This window comes from Larus michahellis, chromosome Z, assembly GCF_964199755.1.
Source record: "Larus michahellis chromosome Z, bLarMic1.1, whole genome shotgun sequence".
NCBI classification, from domain to species: Eukaryota; Metazoa; Chordata; class Aves; order Charadriiformes; family Laridae; genus Larus; species Larus michahellis.
The window spans coordinates 38,299,465-38,314,538 of record NC_133930.1 but is presented as its reverse complement, the minus strand read 5'-3'; the positions used below and the strand labels follow the sequence as shown (position 1 = coordinate 38,314,538).

At 43.4% G+C, this 15,074-nt stretch overlaps 1 protein-coding gene across 6 annotated transcripts in view; it reads left to right on the top strand.

Annotated features, from left to right (window-relative positions):
• Positions 1-15,074, top strand: part of TRPM3 (transient receptor potential cation channel subfamily M member 3) — a 421,669-nt gene that overhangs the window by 320,127 nt on the left and 86,468 nt on the right. The window lies entirely within an intron of this gene.

The following is a 15,074-nucleotide window of genomic DNA, read 5'->3' as shown; positions in this document are numbered from 1 at the left end:
CTACATGTCCATATGAGTTAGTTTGTATTTGCCTTGCCTTTTGGGCATGATTCTCCACTTACCTGTATTCACACATGACTGCTTTTGCACTTGTCTGCATTTGTACAGCCCCGCCTTTCTTTGCAGACACCAAGTGAGGCAAGGTTGATATGTAGCTTTTATTATAGAAGATTCAAGTGTTGTTTTTGTTGAATCGGGCTGCAAGCATGCATTGCAAGTTTGAGAATGCATATTATTACCGAATGCCCAAATCTTCAATATTCTTTGTTCTTCTCCTCCACCCCCAAAAAATACATAAGCAACCATAGAATCACAGAACAGTTGAGGTTGGAAGGAACCTCTTGAGTTCATCTAGTCCAACACCCCTGCTCAAGCAGGGCAACCTAGAGCCAGTTGCCCAGGACCATGTCCAGTTGGCTTTGAATATCTCCAGGAATGGAGACTTCACAACCTCTCCGGGCAACCTGTGTCACTGCTCAGTTACCCACACAGTAAAAAAAAAAAAAAAAATATATATATATATATTATTTCCTGATGTTCAGACAATCTCCCTCAACCTGCTGGCAACACTCCTCTTAACTCAGCCCAGGATACCTTAGCCGCCTGTTGTTGCAATAGCACATTGCTGGCTCATGTTCAACTTGGTGTCCACTAGGACCCCCTGGTCATTTTATGCCCAACTGCTTTCCTGCTGGAAGGCCCTCAGCATGTACTGGTACATGGGGTTGTTCTAGCCAATGTGAAGGACTTCGCATTTCACCTTGTTGAACTTTATGAGGTTCCTGTCAGCCCATTTCTCCATCCTGTCAAAGTTCGTCTCCCAGAGGGCAGTACAACCCTCTGGCATGACAGCTACTCCTCCAAGTTTTATATCATCAGCAAACTCGCAGAGGGTATACTCAACCTCATCATTCAGGTCATTAATGAGAACGTTGAGGAGGATTGGACCCAGTATTGGTCCCTGGAATACACCACTAGTTGCTGGCCTCCAACTAGACTTCATACCACTGATCACCACCCTTTGGGCCCAGCCATTCAGTCAGTTTTCAATTCACTGTCTGCTTCTCCAGCTCATACTTCAGCTGCTTTTCTATGATGATCTTCCGGGAGACAGTGTCAAAGGCCTTACTGAAGTCTTCGTAGACAATATCCTCTGCTTGACCTTGATCTACCAAACCTGTCGTTTCATCACAGAAGGTGATCATGTTGTCAAGCATGACCTCCTCTTGGTGAATCCATGATGACTACTATTGATCATCTTCATGTCTTTCATGTGCCTTGATATGGTTTTCTGGATTAGCTGCTCTCCATCACCTCCCCAGGGATTAAGGGAAAGCTCACCATCCGGGGTCCTCCTTCTTGCTCTTCTTGAAGATAGGAATTTAGCATTGTTTTTCTCTAGTTCTCAGGCGATCCTTGCAGTTGTCATGATTGTTCAAAGATTATGGGGCGGCCTTGCAATGACATCAGCCAGCTTCCTCGGCATTTGTGAGTGCATACCATGAGGGTGCATGGATTTATGTGTGTCCAGTTTCACTGACCTGATCCTCTCCCACCACAGGTATGGCTTCCTTCCTCCAGACTTGCCTCCCTGGTCTCTGGGATTGAAGGCAGCACTCACTACTTCAGCCTTTTCCATGTCCCTGGCCACCACATCCCCTGCCCCATTCATTGAGCTTGGAGGAGGTGATACTTGAATATTAACTGGCTTTATCAGGCCCCTCTTCCCTCTGGGTCTTATCCCATAGGACTCTTCCAAGCAGATCTCCAAAGAGGCCAAAGTCTGTTCTCCTCAAGTCCAGGGTTGTGAGCTTGCTTTTTTCCCTCTTCCTCATCTCAGAATCCTGAACTTCACCATCTCATGGTCACCGCAGTCAAGGCTACCTTTGATCTTCACATCCCCACTGAGTCCCTCTTTGTTAGTGAGTATGAGGTCCAGCAGAGCACCTCTCTTCATTGGCTGCTCTATTGCTTGGGTCAGGATGTTCTTGTACATGCACTCCAGGAACCTCCAGGATTGCTTATGCCTTGCTGTGTTGTCCCTCCAGCAGATATTGCTGTGGTTAAAATTCCCCATAAGGGTAAGGACCTGTGAACACGAGGCTGCTCCTAGCTGTCTGTAGAGGGCCTCATCCACTTGCTTTTCCTGGTTATGCAGCCTATAGCAGATATCCACTACAATGTCACCCTTACCTGTCTTCTTTTTAATCCTCTATGGATTTATAATCCACCCCCAGGCAGAACTTCATGCATTCCAGCTATTTCCAGTAAAGGGCAACTTCAACTCCTCATCCTCCCAGGCTGTCTTTTCCTAAGAGCTTGTACCCCTCCACTGCAATACCTCCAGTCACGAGAGCCATCCCTCCATGTCTCTATGATCCCAAGAAGATCATAGCCCTGCAACTACACACAAATCTAACTCATTATGTTTATTCCCCATACTGTGCACATCAGTATACAGGCACTTTAGAGAGGCACCCCAGCATACTGATTTCCCAGAAAGGGCTTTGGGGATTTCTCCATAATCACAGAATCATGGAATCTTCATGGTTGGAAAGGACCCTTAAGATCATCGAGTCCAACCAAACAACCTACAGTCTCTGCCACTAGAGCATGCCCTGAAGTGCCACATATAGACATTTCTTAAACACCTCTAGGGATGGTGACTCAACCACCTCCCTGGGCAGGCTGTTCCAGTGCCTGACCACTCTTTCAGTAAAGTAATTCCTCCTAATATCTAATCTAAACCTCCCCTGCCACAACTTCAGACCATTTCCTCTGGTCCTGTCATTATTTACTCGGGAGAAGAGGCCACCACCCACCTCTCTACAACCTCCTTTCAGGTAGTTGTAGAGGGCAATGAGGTCTCCCCTCAGTCTTCTCTTCTTCAAGCTAAACATGCCCAGCTCCCTCAAAGAATCATAGAATCATTTAGGTTGGAAAAGACCCTTGGGATCATCGAGTCCAACCATCAACTCCACTCTACGAAGTTCTCCCTTCCACCATACCGCTTAACACCACATCTAAATGAGTCTTAAACACATCCAGGGATGGTGACTCCACCACCTCCCTGGGCAGCCTATTCCAGTGTCTGACCACTCTTTCTGTGAGGAATTTTTTCCTAATGTCCAGCCTAAACCTACCCTGCTGTAACTTGAACCCATTCCTTCTTGTTCTATCGCTAATTACCTGTGAGAAGAGACCAGCACCAACCTCTCTACAATGTCCTTTCAAGTAGTTGTAGAGAGTGATGAGGTCTCCCCTCAGCCTCCTCTTCCTCAAACTAAACAGTCCCAGCTCCTTCAATTGCTCCTCATAAGATTTATTCTCCAGGCCCTTCACCAGCTTCGTTGCCCTCCTCTGCACTCGCTCCAGCACCTCGATATCTCTCCCATATTGAGGTGCCCAAAACTGGACACAATACTCAAGGTGTGGCTTCACCAGTGCTGAGTCCAGGGGGACAATCACCTCCCTACTTCTGCTGGTCACACTATTTCTAGTACAAGCCAGGATGCCATTGGCCCTCTTGGCCACCTGGGCATACTGCTGGCTCATGTTCAGCTGCTTGTCAATTAGAACCCCCAGGTCCTTTTCTGCCAGGCAGCTCTCCAGCCACTCTTCCCCAAGCCTGTAGTGATGCATGGGGTTGTTGTGGCCCAAGTGCAGGACCCAGCACTTGGCCTTGTTGAAGCACATTCCATTAGCATTGGCCCATCGGTCCAATCTATCCAAGTCTCTCTGTAGAGCCTCCCTATCCTCATGTAGACCAACACTCCCGCTTAGCTTCGTGTCATCTGCAAACTTGCTGATGATACACTCTATGTCCTTATCAAGGTCATCAATAAAGATGTTAAACAGAAGTGGTCCCAACACCGAGCCCTGAGGGACACCACTTGTGACCTGCCACCAGCTGGATTTAACTCCATTAACCACCACTCTTTGCGACCACCCAGACAGCCAGTGCTTGATCCAGCAGATCATATGCTTATCCAGGCCATGAGCCGCCAGTTTTCCATGAGAATTCTATGGAGGACAGTGTCAAATGCTTTTCGAAAGTCTAGGTAGACAATGTTCACAGCCTTTCCCTCCTCCAATAATCGGGTCATCCTGTCATAGAAGGAGATCAGGTTCGTCAGGCAGGACCTGTCTTTCATAAACCCATGCTGACTAGGCCTGATCCCCTGCTTGTCCATTATATGACTTGTAATGGCACTCAAGATGATCTGCTCCATGACCTTCCCTGGTACCGAGGTCAGACTGACAGGCCTATAGTTTCCTGGATCCTTCTTTCTGCCTTTTTTGTAAATGGGTGCTACATTTGCTACCCTCCCCAGTTAGCCATGACTTGAGGTAAATAATCGAAAGTGGCTTGGCAAGCACGTCTGCCAACTCTTTCAACACTCTTGGATGTAACCCATCCGGTCCCATAGACTTGTGCGCATCCAAGCGGTGTAGCAGGTCACTGATCACTTCCTCTTTAATTGTGATGACCTCGTTCAGCTTCCCCTCCCTGTCTCCTAGCTCACAAGGCTGGGTGTCCAGGGGACAGCTAGTTCCACTGCTAAAAACTGAGGCAAAGTAGACATTGAGCACCTCAGCCTTTTCCTCATCCTTTGTGACTATGTTTCCCTCTGCATCCAATAAGGGAGGGAGATTTTCCCTAATCCTCCTTTTGTTGTTAATGAATTTATAGAAACATTTTTTGTTACCCTTAACTGCTGTAGCTAGGTTGAGCTCTAGTTGCGCTTTGGCTCTCTTGATTTTCTCCCTGCATAGCTTCGCTATATCCTTATAGTCTTCATGACAGACCTGCCCCCTCTTCCAAAGGTCATAGACTCTCCTTTTATTCTTGAGGTCCAGTCAAAGGTTCCTATTTAGCCCGGCCGGTCTCCTTCCCCACCTACTTGTTTTTCGGCACACGGGGACAGCGTCCTCCTGTGCCTTTAAGACTTCTCTTCTGAAGTACGTCCATCCTTCCTGGGCTCCTATGTCCTTCAGGGCAGCCTCCCAAGGGATTTTGTCCAGCGGTCTTCTGAACGGGTCAAAGTTTGCCCTCCAGAAGTCTAAGGTGGCAGTTTTACTAACCCCTCTCCTTGTTTCTCCAAGAATCAGAAATTCGATCATCTCATGATCACTGTGCCCTAGACGGCCACCGACCTTTACTTCCCCAACAAGTTCTTCCCTGTTCACAAGAAGCAGGTCCAGGAGGGCACCTTCCCTCATCAGCTCACTTACTAGCTGTGTGAGGAAGTTATCTTCCACACATTCCAGGAACCTCCTGGATTGTTCCCTCTCTGCTGGGTTGTATTCCCAGCAGATATCCGGGAGGTTAAAGTCCCCCACAAGAACAACAGCAAGTGACCACGAGATTTCCCCCAGCTGCTTATAGAAAGCTTCATCCACCTCACTGCTTTGGTTGGGAGGTCTATAGCAGACTCCCACAGCAATATCAGCTTTATCGACCCTTAACCTAATCCAAACACTCTCCACCCCATCATCAGTATACTTGATTTCCGAGCTCTCATAGCATTCTCTAACATACAGGGCCATTCCACCGCCTCTCCTTTCCTGTCTGTCCCTCTTGAAGATCTTGTAGCCATCGATTGTGGCACTCCAGTCGTGTGAGGCATCCCACCACGTTTCTGTGATAGCCACTATGTCATAGTTCCTGGTGCATCATGGCTTCAAGCTCCCCCTGTTTGTTGCGCATACTGCGTGCATTGGTATAGATGCACTTCAGATGTGCTAACGATTCCAACACCTTTTTGTGAGTGTGGGCCCCGTTTCCTACCAGACACCTCTCAGGTGCTTCCATGATTTCTAAACGTCTATCCCTTCTCTCAAATGAAATGGCAAAGCGAGAGTCCTCGCTAGTCCACCATCCTTCAAGCCCTGGCATGCCTCCCTTGGGTTTATTCCTGACGGGTGCAGTTATTTCCCCTTCCCCCCTCATATCTAGTTTAAAGCCCTGTCAATGAGCCTTGCTAACTCCTGCCCCAGAATTCTTTTCCCCTTCTGGGACAGGTGCATCCCACCTGCCACCAGCTGGTCAGGTGACTCATATAGCAGCCTACGATCAAAAAACCCAAAGCCCTGCCGATAAGACCAGTCCCAGAGCCACAAGTTGACCTGATGCCTTTTCGTGTTAATTTCTTCATTTGTGATTGCTACCGAAGGGATAGAGGAGAACACAACTTGTGTTCTTGACCCCTTAAGCCGCCGCCCCAAGGCTCTAAAGTCTGTTTTAATCGATTTTGGGCTCCTTCTACCCATTTCATCACTACCCATCTGAAATACTAAGAGGGGGTAATAGTCAGAGGAGTTTACTAGGGCCGGAAGTTTGTCCAACACATCCCTGACCCGTGCCCCAGGGAGGCAGCAGACTTCCCTGTGAAGTGGGTCAGGATGGCATATTGGCCCCTCTGCCCCCCTCAGCAGAGAGTCACCCACAACAATGGCCCGTCTGCTTTTCCTTTTGGAGCCAGCTGTGATGCTGGGTCCATGGTGACTTCGTTTTTCTGACATTTCTGGCCTGGGCATATCATCCCCCTCTCCAACAGCCAGTTCCTCCTGCAGGGCTTCATATCTGTTCTGCAAGGGTAACTGGGAAGGTGGGAGGGGCCGGGAGGGGATTCTCCTGCTTCCCTGAGCAGGGACCTGTTTCCATTCCCCCTCTTCTCTGCGATCCCCTCCTATCGCCTGGTGACGAGAGGGGAGGGGGTCCTCTGACTTGTGTGGGGCCTCACCCTGTTCCCTTTCTCTCAGGGAGTGGGTCCACCAGTCGCTCTCCCTCTCACATTCCCTGATACTCCTCAGCCTCTCCACTTCGTCCTTCAGCTCAGCCACCAGAATGAGCAGATCATTTACCTGTTCACATCTGACACAGGTGTTGTCTCCACTGCCCTCCATCACAAGTGCCAGGCTCCGGCACTCTCTGCAGCCAGAGGCCTGGACGCCCAATGGTGCCCTGTAGGCACTTCCTTGCTGAAATAAAAATGTTGGAGATGGGCCTGCTCTCACCCTTTGCCTTCTCCAGAGGTTGCACTTATATTAATACTATGTGTGGGCACTGCCTGCATCCCTATTGCAATTGGGGTCCAAGGTTCTTCAAGCTGTTGCATCTCAGAGAAGACCCCGTACATCCCCTTTTCATCTTCTCTGATGCTGCGTAGTTTGCTCACTTCCTTCCATAATTCCTGTGCTTGGTGGCAAAGCTCCTCCAAGACAGCAGACCTACAGGAAAGAAGGCCATCTCTCCTGGCAAAGACCCTGCAGCCTGTGACTTTGAGAGATGCATCCATCACCCAGAAGTCCATCTGCATCAAGGCCTCTTCTATGGCAGAGGCAGCTACTCCAGCATCTGACAGGAAAATTACCTTGTGGCATGTCACCACCATACCTGAAACTATTTACACCAGAGCAAATTCATCTGAGACCCCCTTCTTGCACAAGCAGCTGCATGTTAACTGTACTCTTGGCCTGGTTCTTACATGCGCCTCTCCCAAACACAGGTTCCCAAAATGGGTGCCTGACCCTCTCTAATAAGGGGTCAGTTGCAAATAAGGCTACAGGCACCCTGGGTCAAGGGCTCCTCATCATGTTCATTAGGAAATGCTGGAGCTTTCTCAGGCCCACACCCTTGTGGCTGCTCTTACTTTGTCCTTACCTGGCAGTAGCAGCAGGCATCCTCAGAGGGTTTCCAGGTGTTCCAAATGATCAGGGACCTTGTTGCCAGATGCTCCCAAAGCAGAACCCAGAGTCTGCTGCTCAGAGTAGGAAATAATGAATAAGGGAGAATATAATAATTTAAGAACAAAACATAAAAGTGGAACAAAAACCCCCTCAGATTCTTCTAACTAAGAGCTATTTCATGCTTTTCGTCTAAGTAGCTGCAGTAATCTTCTGGTCAGGATTCACTGGGGACTCATCTTTGTGTGTTAGAATATATGAAGATATGTATTCACACCTACAACAGAGTTATGCAAACAATAAAACATAAATCCATAAACACTGAGCTGCTCTAGACCAAGCACTGCTATGTTTTTTAAAAATAAGTGTGATCATGAACTTACTCAACCTAAGACTCCTACTGGGAATAAGGATTTCCAAAAATATTTAAAGCCATTTTATATTCAGGTTCATGCATAGTCAAGTGCTGCATCTGGGGTAGATCTGAATATGACAGGTTTCATCTGAATCTTTGAGAAGTTGTTTCTCTGTTTTCAGTATCCTCCCTGTTAATACAGTTAACATTCTTAAACATGTTTTATTCCTTTGTTTGATGTGTGGCTATACAGTTTTCATCTACCTTATCTGTGTTCTGATGTCATCGTGAAAAAGAACATAGCAAGAACAGAATGAATGCAACTTATTTCAATATATAAAGGGGACTTAAAAGAAAGATGGAGACTTTTTACCAGGGCCTATAGTGACAGGACAGGGGGCAACAGTTTTGAATGGGAAGAGAATAGCTTTAGATTGGGCATAAGGAAGAAACTCTTTATGATGAGGGTAGTGAGGCATGGGAGCAGGTTGCCCAGAGAAGCTGTGGAGGCCCCGTCCCTGGAAATGTTCAAGGCCAGGTTGGATGGGGCTTTGAGTTCTGGTCTAGTGGGAGGTGTCCCTGCCCATGGCAGGGGGTTGGAACTAAAATAGTCTTTAAAGGTCCCTTCCAACCCAAACCATTCTATGATTCTGTGATTCTATTTCATCATCACAAACTCCTGCATGTAAGAAAGGCAAATCACTAGAGGCAGAACAAGCACGTCATTTCTTACCTGAGATGCTCAGTTCTTGCTTTGTGAAAGCTATTATTCTCCCTTACCATGGGTCTTCTTTCTGCGGTGGTGCCATTCCAGGCAGTGCCTGCAATATTATCAAATAGCATAATATTTTTTTTCTTATTTTTTTCCTGTTCACCTTGCACTAAATAGAGTGCAAAAACTGTGAAATTTTTAAAGCTAGCTAGGGGGAATTTCTGTGTGTTCGCTCTGCTTCAGAAAATATCAGTCTAAAATGCAATGATATTTTTAAGAATATCACAAGTGAAACACTAATATTATTTATATTCATAAAAATATTTTGCCCAAATACGTTCAACTTCAGACACAAATCGGGTACTATCCCCCCCAACAACCTACTTTTCATTAGTGCTTAGCAATATGAGGAGAATACTGAATAATTGGCATGTTAACTGAGTTCAGCTACTAGCTTTTTCTTTTGGATGGAATCTAAGTAGGTTATACAGAACCGTGTCTATTAGACTCTAAATCAATGTACCACATCCAAATTGTGTGCAGAATTTAATTCTGCAGTCCGCTGTGCAATCAGACTATGAAGTCAAAAACCTATTTTAATTCTGGCTGCTGGCTGCGAGTCAGGGTCTTCTCTGAGACACAGCATATCTCCCAACTGCTATGCACTGGATACCTGATCTAAATCATTCAAAAATCACATCATTCATGGCAGCAACAGGCTCAGCACTTGTATGCTGGTATTATCATGCTGGTTCTTCAGTGTCTCAAATTCTCACTCATTGCAGACCAATATGGATTCATTTTCTAGATACAAGAATCTGTGTATATGTGCACTAAGCACTCCTGTGAGTTCTTAAGTCTATTGGAAAGTTTGTTTCCAGGGGGAAAAGAACTATGTCTGGAGGTGAAGGAGGATAAAATACAGCTCTCCGCTTGACTTTCAATCAGTGTGGTGCCAATCTGTCCTCTCAGAGGGATCCTTGAGTGTTGGACAATTGCATATCTGTCCAACAGGTCCTTTTGTATTGTGTTTCACAGAATTGTGATGTGCCTGCCATCCCTCTTCATTATTTATCCTTCCTAGTTGGCTTCACATAGCAGAAAAAGGAATGATTTTTTATATTAATCAAGGTGCAGTACCCCTTTGCAATGTCAAAGTATGTGGGTCCTTGAGAAGACAAGAGACAAGACGCTTGAATCTGCCTTATTTTAAGGCTGGATTATAGGCTTTCCTCCTGAAAAGGCAGACATTTCACTTGCCTAGGGCAGTCTTTGGGTGCATATTATAACTGTAAGCAAGGCTTTGCTGCGATGCAGTGGAATGAGGCTGCCAGCACAACTCAGAGAGCTGTGCCTGCACTGCCTTGCAGGAGGTGCTGCCTGGGACTATGTGATGTACCAAGAACAGCTCAAAAGGAGCTGTGAAGCACACCTTGAAGTAAAGATGTCTCTGGAGGTAAATCAGTTTTGAGGCCTCGACTCTGTCATTGGGATTCCAGGGGGGAGGCTAGGCAGATACGCAGTTTCCCACTGTGCTGAGATTTCAGCATTATGAATGTCAGATATGCAGAATTAATGCATGGGTTTGGGGTTTTTTTAAGTTTGCCATAACTTTAATATCAGGCACTACATATTGCCTTGGTCTGAAAAGTCTTTAACAGAGTATTAAGAATGTACAAGGTGTCTACATTTTGCTACAAGTAAATAAAAGTCTCAGTAGTAAGCCGAGTATCTTCCCAGTACCTTTTACATATTAATGGCAAACAAGCTATGTACACGGGATAAGCTAAATGGGAAGGTGGCTTAAATGCAACCTTTCGCATGTGGTGAATTGGAAGAATTATTTGGCCGCATCACCACTGCATCAGTAGTGGCCCCAATTTAAAGGTCAGATTCTGCAGGCTCTGAAGTGTTTAATTTTTCTTTTACTTAGAAGTTAAAAATGTGTTGAAGGAAGAGCATTGAGGGGTAAGAACATAAGATTGATCATAAACACACAGATTTAGTCCCTCCCAAGCACGAAGTGAGTATCCTATCTCCTCCACATAAATCTGAAGCATTTTTGACTGTATCAAGGATGCCTTCTAATTTCATTCTCTTGCATAAAAGCACGAGCTGGAAGTAAAACAACTGTAAAGTGCAACTATTTATAGGATCATTCAGTAGTTTTTAATCCTTGGAGATTGTTTTTAATTAAATGCTGAATTTAAAATGAGAAAAACTAAACACTGGGTTAAAACTATGTCACTTCTTAGACAAATATTTCCATACAGAATGGGAGATGGCTTGCAATATTCAAATGAGGTCTCCAAGCTGAGTTTATAGCATATTAACTACTCCATCAGTTCTACTCCTGCAAGCATGAGACCCTTAAGGAATTCAGTTCAATGCCATAAAAAATGTACTTCTTGCCTAATGTTCACAAGGAAACATAAAACGTTCTCTGTGCTTTACATGAGCATTCTCATATGAGAATCTATTAAAGACTGCCTTTGGATTGATCTGTCTCTGCATCCACTGTGGCATAGTTTTTAGGCTTCATAACTGAAGTATATTAATTAAATGTCATTTTTTTAATAGGAAAAATATAGGGATTTTTCACCTCAAGCAAAAGGGATCATAATGGACTTATGATGTCGGTCTTCTGTATCCCCCATGGTGTCTATCACATCACGGGGGATCATGGGTACTATTACATGTGAATTATTTTGTAAGATTGTTTTCATATTACATACGTTGATATCATTACTTTTCTCTTTGCAAATCAAAAGCTAGATAGAATAAGGTAATTTCTTTGTTGAAATATCATCATCTCTCTTTTGGTGAAGAGGCAACCATTTAATAAACATAGTTAGGGAAAAATGGTGTAGAACAACCACCAGTGAAGGGCTGCAAGTAAAGCTGATTCCTTATAAAAGCACCCATAAATCATCCCTGTTTGAATAGAATGCAGGAATAATTACATTTATTTTCTGTCTGTTCTCATAACAGTGCTGTGCAAAATGCGTGGATTTAATAGGTATGAGAAATTTAGTCAGTCCCACAGAGTTGCCCAACTGTGTCTTATTTGTAATTCCAGTGGAAGAAAATATCAGCAGAGCCTCTGGTCATGTTTCTTACATATGGTGTGATTGTCTAAAGTGTAAATCATAATTAAAACAGAAAATCCCCTAAGCTTCCCATAAAGGAGGGCAGGGAATAGTTTTCACATTACACTTATATTTTATGGATGTATTTTCTTTATGCTGAATAAAAAAAAATAATAATAATAAAAAAAAAAGAATTCACAAATGAAAAGTTAGAAGCAGATTATGTGCCATTCATTGAACGGAATGTTTTATTTATAGAATTTCAAAGCATTTGATAACAATAAGTTTAAAAAAATACATAATTAACTTGCATTTTGAAATTGGGTTAGAGCATAATCATTATAAACCTCTCTATGACTCCAGTGCTAAAAAGAAGAAAAAAGAAAATAATTTAGAGAGCTGGCTATGGGCCAGATCTTTCAAATCCTCTCTGGTGTTCACTACAAAATCATATGCCATGAGGCTGAAAGACTGTAATGTTATTGAGTGAAATGTCTATTACCTCCTCAAATATTAGGCATGACTTCAGAAAACCTTTCTAAGGAGAGTGGGTGCCAAAATGCTGTCATTTGTCTCTTCTGCATCGGCCAAACCAATGAAGGGACTTCTGCTTTGCGGTTTAATCCCGCAGTATATTTTGGACAGAAATAGAATGTCACTTTATTTATTTTGTCACTTCAGTGTTTTTAAGTGGCCTCTGCTGATGGATCCAAGACACCCTTCTCCCTTTTTTCCTGTGGTAAGACCATACAGATCAGTTCTGAGAGTCTGAAGCATCAAAACTAACGTTGGCATCTTCTTAAAAAAAAAAAAAGCAGGGGGAAAAATCACTCATAGCAACAATTATGAGTAGATTTTTCTCCTGAAACTAAATGTATGTGGTTCTAGTTCAGATGCCAGTCTTTTTACAGTAGCTATCTAAATTCCATCAGCAATACAGCTCCTCTTGAAAAAAAGAAAAAAGCTGGATACCTGGACTTTTAGGAAAATGGGTTTATCTTAGGTGTTTAGGCAATGAAAGAACAGATTTCATCTCTGTGGGGAGTGTCAGAAAACAGGTTATATTGCCCTTTTGTAGGACATTTTGTTTCGGCAGGTGCAAGTTACCTTCCGATATTACTTCCATGGCAAATTACGTGGAATTCAGGGAATCATGCCATCAAAATACCACTAACAGGACTTAACTGGTATGTTGCAAAATATTTTCTGGACTGAAGCTTAGCAGAAAGGTTATAAAAGTACCATCTTCATCTGACACTATCTAATTTTCTTAAAGTGAGAGTATGCTGACTTCTAAGAAAGTCATAGAGTTTCAGTCTGATAAAGTGGGCAGTTTTATGTCTATGGAGCTTTGTGCATATGAGGTTCATATTCCATGACAGAGGCTGCTGAATACACTGTTTTCAAGTTAGTGGCTGGGAATCTCCTGTGTTCTAAGTTAGACTTCTAACCACAAGGCTCAAGAAGCCATCTCTTTTCCCCTAAATCTAAAATTTGGAATCTGTGATTTTAAAGAACGTGTGCTAAAGTTGTATGTGTAACAAAAGTTGTTGTCTTTGCGTAGTAGACAAATCACCACCCCACCTGCAAGTCCCAGTTATTGTGCTCACAATGGTCTGTGAAGTTACTTGTTTTACACGCATTAGGTTCAGTGTATGCATCATATTTAGCCTTTCATAGTCTGGTACAATTTGTATTTGTCACAGCTGGGTTAAACAACTGGGGACTTTGATCTGATACCTTCTAATATTTATAGATTCCTAAGAAGTAAATGCGATATAGTCTTGATATGACTGATTTCAATTTACAAAAAGCTTAAATCAACTATGATTAGTTTATCAGAAAGCTTGCTATTATTGTTTCTATTTCTGATTACAATACTTCAGGTTTTTCATCTCACAAAGACATTGAACAGGCTTGCTGTAGAACTGCAGACCAATCAGATGTTAAAAAAAAGTACTTTGTAAGGCTAGAATACTGCATAAATCAAATGATGACAAGAAGAAATTTCTGAGCAGTGGTACTTTGACAGATGTGTACCCCTGTAGTTAGGGAAACACTTTTTTTTTATACTTAAAAAAAAACAAAACCTCACACAGAGTTTGCTTTAAATGCTGTTTAAACTTATGATATGATACAGTTTCTGAAAGCTTTAATTCAGGAAAGGAAAGTGATGGCTGCTTACAAAGCCTCAGGACTTAATTCTGCTTTCAGTCAGTGCTTATGAAAGGAAAAATCTCTTGCTTTCTGTGTGTGTTAGCCTGAGAGACAGCCAATTTCTGAAATGAAATTTCAGGTTTGGATTCTACGCTTTTTTTAAGGAAAACTGAGTTATGATAAGAAAACAGGATGGTTTTCATCCCAGGATCTTTGGAAATGTTTCCTGAAGTTCTCTAATTTCAGATTCTTCCAACTATGTATTTTTTCATATACTTCATGTACTTTTCATAATTTTGCTTATACTTCACTTTCATGCATCGCTTCCAAATGAAATTCGAGCTTTATTTAAATCTCTTTTTAACTTCTCCAGTTGGTAGTTTTAGGAAATTTGTTCTTAGTGATTAACCCCTTTTTTCTCTCTTAGTTTGAAGGATGGAAAATTTCATAGTTCTGAACCACTTATATTTACAGTGATAGCTCCTTTCTGCACCATTCTGTTAAAAGCAGCCTTCTTGATTAAAGCAAATTTCCAACTTTTTTTTAAAGAGCCTAAAAAGGGGGCTTCAGAATTTTTATCCTATATGACCTACTAATCTGCAGCTCAAAGTAAGTTAGTGCTTTTTGGGGTGTCAGCCTTTCAAGTTGATTCTCTTTAACGTGGACTGAATCTACATTTCTACCTGTGCTCTGACATCTTGTTTCATCTTCCCATGTGCTAGCAACATCCTTACTTCTATACAAGACGTCAGGTTATTTTTCTTCTAACCCCCACACAGAAAGTCCTCTGCTGTCAGATCTCATTGCTGCCCACCAAGAGGGTTGGGCTTTGAACTCATTGTATGTTGTCTTGTTATGAGGGAAGCAAGTCACGCTGTTGGGAATGAGTGCTTACATAGTGAGTGAGCAGTAATGCAGTGTTGTTGCCTCTCCAATATCCTAGGGAAAAGCACATCTGGGGCCTCAATGAATATAAGAAGTACAGAGGTAGACTCTCCATTCAAGAGGAGTCTATAACATACTAGAAGACGACAGGAGGAGCCAGGCATAGAATGAACAGTGATTCACAGCA